Source organism: Manacus vitellinus, unplaced genomic scaffold, assembly GCF_001715985.3.
Source record: "Manacus vitellinus isolate BGI_N305 unplaced genomic scaffold, ASM171598v3 scaffold_64_pilon, whole genome shotgun sequence".
NCBI classification, from domain to species: domain Eukaryota; kingdom Metazoa; phylum Chordata; class Aves; order Passeriformes; family Pipridae; genus Manacus; species Manacus vitellinus.
This window is the reverse complement of record NW_021940718.1, coordinates 180,169-189,562: the sequence shown is the minus strand read 5'-3', so window position 1 is coordinate 189,562 and position 9,394 is coordinate 180,169. Positions and strand designations below refer to the sequence as shown.

At 50.9% G+C, this 9,394-nt stretch overlaps 1 long non-coding RNA gene across 1 annotated transcript; it reads right to left on the bottom strand.

Annotated features, from left to right (window-relative positions):
- Positions 1–6,688: 6,688 nt before the first annotated feature.
- LOC115307885 lies at positions 6,689–9,388 on the bottom strand. Its single transcript, XR_003916243.1, has 2 exons — positions 9,158–9,388; positions 6,689–7,882 (listed from the first exon to the last, which is right to left on the bottom strand). It is a non-coding gene; the product is annotated as an uncharacterized LOC115307885 (long non-coding RNA).
- Between the last annotated feature and the right edge of the window lie 6 nt (positions 9,389–9,394).

The window sequence follows — 9,394 nt, the reverse complement described above, 5'->3', positions numbered from 1 at the left end:
AGGATGGGATGGGATGGGACGGGATGGGATGGGATGGGATGGGATTTAAGCTCCTTCCAACCCAACCCATCCCATGATTCTGTGAACTGGAGTTGGACCAACCTGACCCAGTTCATTCAGGAGCAGCTCAGCAAGAAACCAACCCCAGAGGAACCAGAATTCCACAGCAGTTCCTGCTCAGTCCCGTTCCCTTTGGATGCTGCTGTTGGACCTGTGTGCAGATTCCCAAAATACACCCCGGGGAAAAGAACCAGGCACTGGAGTTGGGGGCCTCAGCCTTGTCCTACCTCTGTGCTCTTCCAGACAAAACAAAATCCCTGCTCCCAGAAATCTGCAAACCACCTTTTTTTAAGGCTTGGTTGTGTACAAATATCCGTTGCTAAAACACAATCCTGACAAAACAGGATTCCAAAGGATCCACTCGGAGCTCAGGGGTGAACTAAACAGTGTGAAACAGCAGCACAGGCAGGGAAGGCAGATTCCTTATTTGCTACAAACACCCAGAGTGGTGCAAATATTCCAAATAAACCCAGCAGCCAAGGGGAAGAACGGCCCCCTCCCCTCCATCCGTGGAATAAATCCATCCTAGGCTGTGGTTTGCTGCATGTCTGAGGAGTTACAGCTTGTTGCAGTCTGGGTTATGTCTCTGGCTCTGACTTCCTCAGGAGATCAGGGGCACTGAGGACTTTTTATAAATGATTTTAATGCTGTTGGGTTTTTTTTTTTTTAATCTTAATTTAATCAGTGGCAAACTGCAGCGATGGGGAGTCGAGGCTGGACGTGGCTCCATCGAGCACTTTGCTGGGTTTAGCATTTATTCCTCTTGCTGTTTTCTTCCCTAGTTAATGGGATTTGCCTCATGTTCACCAAAGCCTAAAATAAATCAAAATAAAAGCCACATGACTGGCTGTGGCAGTGGCACAACCCTGGGGCCACGAGCACACCAACACAGCCACTGGGGCACCCTGTGACCAGGACATTTTCCAGGAGGAAATCCTGACACCCCAGACACTGAGCCCTTCCCTCAGGTGAGACTGGAATCCCAGCAGATCCCGCTTTCCTGCCTATTCCTCCAAAACTATCAGAAATCTGAGGATTTTTACCCTTTCTGTGCACGAAAAGCTGAATTTTGAGGGTCTCACCCGAATGTTCCCTCAGAGTTTCATTCTTTGAACGCAACAAAACACGAACACCATCATGTCAGTGCCTCAAAACAGCTGCAAAACACCTCTGAGAGAGGGCCCAGAGGTGCCTCCCAAAGTCTGAGGGAGGAATCCCCCCAAAAAGACACCGATGAGCCAAGAGCAGATTCCAGCTCTTTGTTTCACCCCACAACCAAAAATAGTCCCCAGGACCAGCATGACCCAAGAGGGGTTTTCCAGTATTGAATGGCAAACACAATTAAGGCACATTTAACAAGCTGTGGAGGTTTGGAAGTCAAATTCATGGAGCAGCTCTGCTGGGAGGAAAGGCTGGAGAATTGGGATTGTTCAGCCTGGAGAAGAGAAGCTTTGGGGTGACCTGACTGGGGCCTTCCAGGACCTGAAGGGGCTGACAAGGAACATGGAGAGGGACTTTGGACAAGGGATGGAGGGACAGGACACAGGGAATGGCTTCAAACTGACAGAGAGTGGGTTTAGATGGGATATTGGGAAGGAATTCCTCCCTGTGAGGGTAGAGAGGGGCTGGGATGGAATTCCCAGAGAAGCTGTGGCTGCCCCAGCCCTGGAAGTGTCCAAGGCCAGGTTGGAGCAACCTAGGAGAATGGAAAGTATCCCTGCCCATGGCAGGGGGTGGAACTGGATGGTTTTTAAGGTCCCTTCCAACCCAAACCATTCCATGATTCCAGGAAACCACGAGCAAGAAACAGAAGCAGCTCCTGCCCCACGGGGCTTTTCCCTCTTCCTCTCACCGGGACAACCAGTCCAGGAACTCACTTTTTCACTTTTTCCTGCCCCATTTCACTCCTGAGGATTAAAGACCCCCCTCCCCAGCCTCTCTGAGCCCCTCAGAGGCTCAGCAGCCCGTGCTGGTCACACCACACAGGGTCAGTCGAGCCTGGAAGGCCGAAGCTCCTGCCAGCACCGGAATAACTGAACCATCTCCCTCCTCCAGAGGAGGGGAAGCTTCATTCACAAGCACTGGCAGGGAAAGAAGCTCAAAAAAGAAAAGGATCTGCACATTCATCTGAAATAAGTGATAGTCCATATTGTCTGGGCAGCCTGAAGTGGCTGATCCTGCTGGAAGTGGCAGATTCCACCCCCGTGGGCCGGGACAAGGATGTAGGAACTCTGAGGAGCATCAGCTGGACTTCTACAGGAGGAGAAAATATCCAACAGCTCTAGTCCAGCAACAAATGGGCACTAAACTGACAGAGAGGAGGTTTAGGTGGGATACTGGGAGGAAATTATTGACTGTGAGGGTGGGGAGACACTGGGATGGATTTCCCAGAGGAGCTGTGGCTGCCCCGTCCCTGGAAGTGCCCAAGGCCAGGCTGGAGCAACCTGGGAGAGTGGAAAGTGTCCCTGCCCGTGGCAGGGGGTGGGACTGGATGGGCTTTAAGGTCCTTCCAACCCAAACCAGTCTGGGATTTCCTGATTCTCTGAAATAAGGAGTGTCTGAGTGCACAGTGAGATCCTGAGCTTCAGCAGCCAGAGAGCAGCAGGAAGCAGGATGAGGCTCCCAGGGACTCTCCAGGGGGATTTGGTCACCTGTAGCTCCATCCAGGGAGTCTCCTCAGGAACAGCAGCAGATGAGACCAGTCACAGGACCGGTGACAAAGCCACAACACAGGTCCAAAGCCTGCCTGGGACAAGGATCACCCTGGACATTGCCCTTTATTTTAAACATGGTCCAGAACCTCCCCGTGGTTTGCTGAGTTCTGATCACCTTCTTTCTGCCTCTGGAAAGGTCTCAGCACCGTCAAATATTCCACCCTCCTGGGTCCCACACTGGTGCTCCAGCCCTTCCAAGATGCCTGAGCTGTTGTGTCAGCACGATCTGAGGAGAACTGGGACACCTGGAACTAATATGGCCTGTACAAAACCCAGGGCAGGGGGCCAACAGAAGGTCCCACAGACCCCACACCACCCCTTCAGGCTCCTGGAGGGCTGGCAAAGACAAGTGGCACACCAGTGGCACTCTGGGATCAGGAAGAGCTCCATCCCAGTCCTTGCCACCCTGTCCAGCAGCTCCTGCAACGATCCTGACAGCTGGGGGTGGAAAAGCTGCCAGAGCTCCCTCTCCCCACCATCACCCTGCTCCAAGCTATTCCCCAGCCCCATGTCGTAATCCCACACCCAGGAGGGTCGTTAAAACCTCGCAGGAAACGTTGCACATTTTTTCCTTTGCTATTCATGCCCTTTTTCTATCGGGGACAATAAAGATTTCCAACGCTGGGTTAAGTTCCTTTTGCAACAATGAGCTCCTCTTGCTCCAGGAGCCAGCAGGAGCCCAGACATTGAGGAAACTGGGAGTAATTCACTGGAATTGTACTGGGGGAAAAAAAAAAAAAAGAAGAAGAAGAAAAAAAAAAAGGCTGTTTTGACCAAGAGAGATGCAAAACTGCTGTGATGGTTAAGCCATCACGGCTTGCTGGGAATTATTATTGGGATTGTCATTAATGTTTGGACCAGGCAGGTTTTCCCAGTGAAAGGGCTTTGGCTGTGGCCTCCCTTTTTTTGGATTTTGCTCCTAAAAAACACCTCCCAGAGCCATATAATGACAATAACAAAGATTCCCTGCCTGCCCTCCCCTCGGCACCAAAGTCACTTCCCAAAACTCCCCGGGATGGCAAAGCTTGAAAACAAAACCTTTTCCAAGCAGACTGGCACTTCTTTTCCCCCTGAGTGATGTGCACCATGGATCTCTGTGGTCAAACCTCCTGATTCTGCAATCCAGGGGTCTCCAGGAGGAGCATAAACAGGACTTGGCTCGTTGCAGCCGGGACTGGAAGTGCTCGGGGCTCTGAGCTCACACGTGTAGGTGGGCAGACAGCACGTCCACGCTCTAATAGCCCTGGGACCTCTCTTAGGGAGCATTGACTGGGGTTTGAACGTGTACCAAGGGTTATTAACTCCCAAGGAACATCTGGCACTGACCCCTGGACAGGCAGAACCCAGGGCTGAGGGGATCTCCTCGCTGTCTGCACGGGGCTGGTCCAGCAGCCCCACAGAAAGGCACGTCCTGTGCAGGAATAATGACATTTCTGTGCCACAGGCACAGGCACTGCCCAGAGAAGGCCTCAGACTGGCCAGCAGCTGGCACAGACCTCCAACCCTGGGACATCCAGCTTGGAAAACAGACCCAGCATGGTTCCTTTCAGCGAGGAGCATCCCCAAGAACTCGGTGATATTCCCACCTAACACCCCCAGAACACTGACACCTCTGAGACAGACCCACAACACAAGGCAGGCAGAAAGGGCAACATTTGGCTTGGGGCTCCAGGGAAAACCTCATTTTTTCAGGGAGAGCCAAGGAATGGAGGCTCCATCCACGGGAGACAGAGCTGGGCTTTCTGTGGGCACGTCCCAAGGAGCCACAGGGAAAAGTCTGGGCTCCACTTCCCTGTGTGAAGTGGTGAGATGCCTTCCCCAGCAGCTCAGGCAGACCACAGAGCCTCCCTTTCTCTGGGAATCTCGAGGGAACACGGGGAGGTTTTCCATGCCATGGGTTATATTAAGCAAACCTGCTCAGGGCCTCCTGAACACACACACAGCAAAAAGCCACAGCCTTTAAATAAGTGTTGATTCGAGATTAATGACAGTTCTCTGGGCACTTCCTCTTGCTGACTGAAACAGGGGCTGTTTTTCCCCTCCCAGTTGCCCTCTCCCCAGTAATTAGCTCCACTGCTGACATTAAAAAAAAACCAACCCAAAAAGAAGATATCCAGGGGGATTTTAACAGCTGGAATTAAGCAAAACCAGCCCCGAGCAATCAGGTCTTTTCAGGACAACGGTGATCAAAGAGGTGCTCTGTAAAAATGAGCTTGGCAGCCAGCTGTTGGCAGGAGACATGAAGCTTTTTCCCTGCTGGAAATTAGATTTAACTTGTACAAAGAGGAAGAAAGGATCGATCACCCCGTGATAATCCCCCTTTCCCCAAACTCAGCTCTTCCAATGGGACAAAGAAAAGGGGGGGAAAGAAATCCATGACCAAGTGTGATCCTCTCTGCCCCATCTCAGGAAGAGGCTACACTTTTAAATTTGGTTTTAATACGAGTCATTTAACACTTGTGTGCGGAAATATGTCTTTTTCTTATACAAGGGAAATGGGGGGAAAAAAGCCTTTGTGAATGACAGTGAAAATTCTCCAGGGTTTCTTCAGCTGCTGTGGAATCAGGGGATTCATGGAGGGCACAAAGAACAGAGGGATAAAGGAAGCACCAGCAGATTGTCAAGGTTGTTCTCTAAAGTGCTCTCGTAATCCAGATGTAAAATGAGGATCCTGAGTAAGAAAATGGGGTTTTTATTATAACACAGCCTTAGGATTCCACCAAAACCCTCCCTCCTCTTCTGGGGGTGGGAGAGCAGAGCTTTGCCTCAACCTTTTTTTGCTTATCCCCCCCTAAAACTGATCTTAGACCTCAAAGAAACAAGACTAAACCTTCTTCCTGGAGACTGCCTTGACTGCCCTCATTAACAATTCCCAAAAAAACTTGACCACAAAAGGCTTCCAGCTCCTCCAGGACCCAACCCAGGGTTTGCCTGAGGTGTTCCACAGCCTTTCTGTCCGGGATGATTGGGGATGGACAGACAGGGATGTTCCCAGGGCCCACATCTGGGGGTGGGGAGGGACAGGGACCCTCCTCAGGAGCAGGAGGGACCTCCTCCAACAAGGAGATGAATTTTCAAGCAGAAATCAGAGCCCTGTTGGGGAACAGCATTGAACACCCAGCTCTTCTCATGCCAAGGGTCTCCCCGCTCAGCCCTGAAATGCTGGAGCTCCCACAGTGCTGAGAGAAGGTTATTGATGGGGGGCAAGTCAAAAGAATTAATTAAAGAGGTTAAATTAAACAGCTGCACTTGCAGAGCTGCTCCTCTCACCAACCTCAGGGCTTGTGGAAGGCCCTGGCTCCCAAACCCCCCCGTTCTCCTGACCCTCAGCTCATCTTATCACCCGTCTCTCCTCACCCACATGTTTTATTTTCTAAGCTTTGAGACATTACAGATCACTGGCTGCCTGTCCAAAAATGGTGCTTCTTTGCACATCACTTATGAACTCAGAGGAAAATTCAGCATCATCCAGGCTGAGGGTTGTTTTTGGGGATATTTTATTTTTTTTTTTTAATCGCCCCCAGAGAAATGGAAAAACGGAGTGTACACGCTCACAAGGGGTGGGAAGCCCTCCAGAATGATGGAGGCTGGAGACTAATCCAAACCTCTGGAGTTTTCAAGAAAATATCAGCCCCAGAAATCTCACAGGAACGAACTGGCTCTGGAGAGTTCTGGCAAATCCTCCTCCCGACCCCACCCACCCAAAGCTGAAAAACAGCCACAGGAGCAAAGCTGCTATTTTCCCCCGGTATTTTTCAGGATCATGGCCTGTGCAAAGGCCTAAAGTCAGCCCTTGCTTCACCTGAACTGCTCTTCCCACCCAAAGACTGCGAGGGCACAGCTCAAGCCCGGTGGTGATGAATTCATTTTAATCATTTTAATGTTGAGTTTGAGCCTCTGCATTTTTTTTTTTATTTTTTTTTTTGCAATGTTCCTTCCATAAAGCCCAATTTTGGCCAGCACAGCAGGCAGGATCTTCCATCAACCCCCTTCCCCTCAAGCCAGGGCACGTCGGGCGTGAGTGGTTGCTGGAGAGCAGAAAACACCCCTCGGGAGGGTGGAATCCAAACTCCAGCTGCCTCTGTGCCTCCTGGACACCTTCTCAGCCCTTTGAAGGCTTCCTGCACAAGCCATTCCGTCCCTCCAAACGCTTCTTCCAGGAAAAGCACAGGCAATTCCAGGAACCCCAAGGCCTCAGGTGGATAAACGGGGATGGCAAAGGCCAAGGCTGAGATGCCGAGGCAGCAGAAGGGCCAAGGCTTCCCGAGGAGGAAACCAAATCTCAAGGCACGGTTTGGAGAGGGGAGAACTTCTCTGGAAAGGGCAGGGAACATCAGGCCTAACCCTGTACACACTCAGCAAAATCTGATCTCAGCGGCCTGAGATCATTCCCTGGCTCCGAGAGGCGCGATCCGGGAGTCGCTCCCGACGCAGCGGGAGGAGAAGCTGTTTCTGGAGGGATCCAAGTTCCACTTCTGAGTCTCCTCATAAAACAGGAGCTTTGGCCATTCAGGGCTGCAGGTGCCCCTTCCATTGCTTTGCTTTCTTCCTCTTTCTTTTTTTTTTTTGGTTTGTTTTTTTTTTTTTTTGGGTTTTTTTTTGGTTTTTTTCCCCCCCAGCTGAGGTTTGTGGTGGCCTCTGGTGGGACAAGGGAACAAACGGGATAAAAAGGACAAAATGTGCAGGTTTCTACAAAGCTGACCAGGCCTTCAGCTGTTTATGGCTGAATTAGTGGGAATTTGTCCAGAGTTATGTGTCAAAGGGCTATTCCTTCACCCCACCCTGAGGGTGAGCCACCGGTTCAGAGCATTTGCAGCACCACGAGTCACCCTACAAATTAAAAACTCCACCAACACACAGTTTTTATGGGGTGGTTTTGATGTTTCATCAAGTCATTGAGTTCATCAAGTCCACAGGAATAATATCCCTGGATTTGTGGCAGCCTTTTGGCCCCCTCAGTCCAGGAGGAGGACGCAGGTTTTCACTGGTGTTGGTTTGAGCCCCAAGGGAACAGCTCAGGATCACTCTGGGATCAAAGAGGCCCCTCTGGGACCACAAGGATCACTCTGGGATCGTGGGGACTTCTTTGGGATGAAGCCAGGCAAGGCCTAGAAAGCAAATGTAATATAGCAACACAAAAAGCAAAGAGTTAAGTTCAAAATATAGTTATGAGCAAGAAAACAGAAAAGTTGCTTAGCCAGACTGTACTGCTTAGGATTAGACAGCACTGTACACTAAAAGAATGCACACACACCTACAGAAGTAAGATAAGGGGCAAAATGGGGGCTTGAGTCCAAAAAGTCTTGCTAAATGCCCCATAAAGTCAGCCAAAGTAAGAAAGTTCACAAAGTTCATGATGACCATGGGAGGCAGGCAGGGGGTTCCCTGAGGCCGAAGAGCGGAACGACCCTCCCAGATTCTCCCCAAATTGAGGACCACCCCTCTAATAATCCACCTGTTAGGAATATTGAAAATGTTATGTTGCAATTATACGAATATGTATGTAAAAGTGTTTCAATCACTCGTAGAAACTGTACAAAATCCTGTCATTTCACTGGAAAAGTGGAGTGGTTTTTCCAGGACAACCTGACCATTCCCTGGGCGCTCCGGAGGCCCACAAAATAAACACACCTCGCTGCTTAAAGGCTACAAACTTGGTCTCTAAGCAGAATTTTTCCATTCGTGCCTTTTTGGGGGCAAAATCTTGTCATCAGGGATCACAGGGATCACTCTGGGATCACATGGGCCCCTCTGAGATCATGGGGACCACTCTGGGACCATAGGAATCACTCTGGGATCACAGGGATCACTCTGGGATCACACAGGCCCCTCTGGGACCACAGGGATCACTCTGGGATCATGGGGACCCCTCTGGGATCATGGGGACCTCTTTGGGATCACAAAGACCCCTCTGGGATCACAGGAATCATGGGGACTCCTCTGGGATCACAGGAATTGCTCTGGGATCACAGGGACCCCTCTGGGATCACAGGGATCACTCTGGGATCACACAGGCCCCTTTGGGATCACAGGGCCCCTCTGGGACCACAAGGATAACTCTGGGATGAGGACCTCTTTGGGATCACTCTGGGGCCACAGGGATCACTCTGGGATCACAGGGCCCCTCTGGGATCACAAGGACCCCTCTGGGATCACAGCAATCTTTCAGGCTGTTCCAGTGCTCCATCTATCCCAAGATTTGGCTCCTGACATGGATCAAGACCCGCTGTTTGTTCTGGAGCTGCAACACCTTCCTCCCCTGCATTTCCTGGTAACCCCTCACGCCCGGAGAGAATTCCAGGTTATTTATCTGCCTCCCCTCAGGATTATTCCCTCCACCATGACCTTGCAACGCTTTGGACTTTCCACAGGCTCTTTATTACCCTGTTCTGTGGAAGTTCTTCCCCCCTCTTGGCTGGTGGCCCTGGGCTGCTCTTGCTCCAAAGGAATTCATTGCCCAATGTCCAACGTTCGGTCGAAATGACATCATTCCTGAGGTGCTATTTAGAATTATTGCTCTCCAGACCTCCTCCATGTCCCTTTTGCAATCCCTTCTTCCAGCAAAGTCAGGCACTCCCGTGGTGCCTAAAATCCCTGTGTCACTTCCACACCAGGAGCTT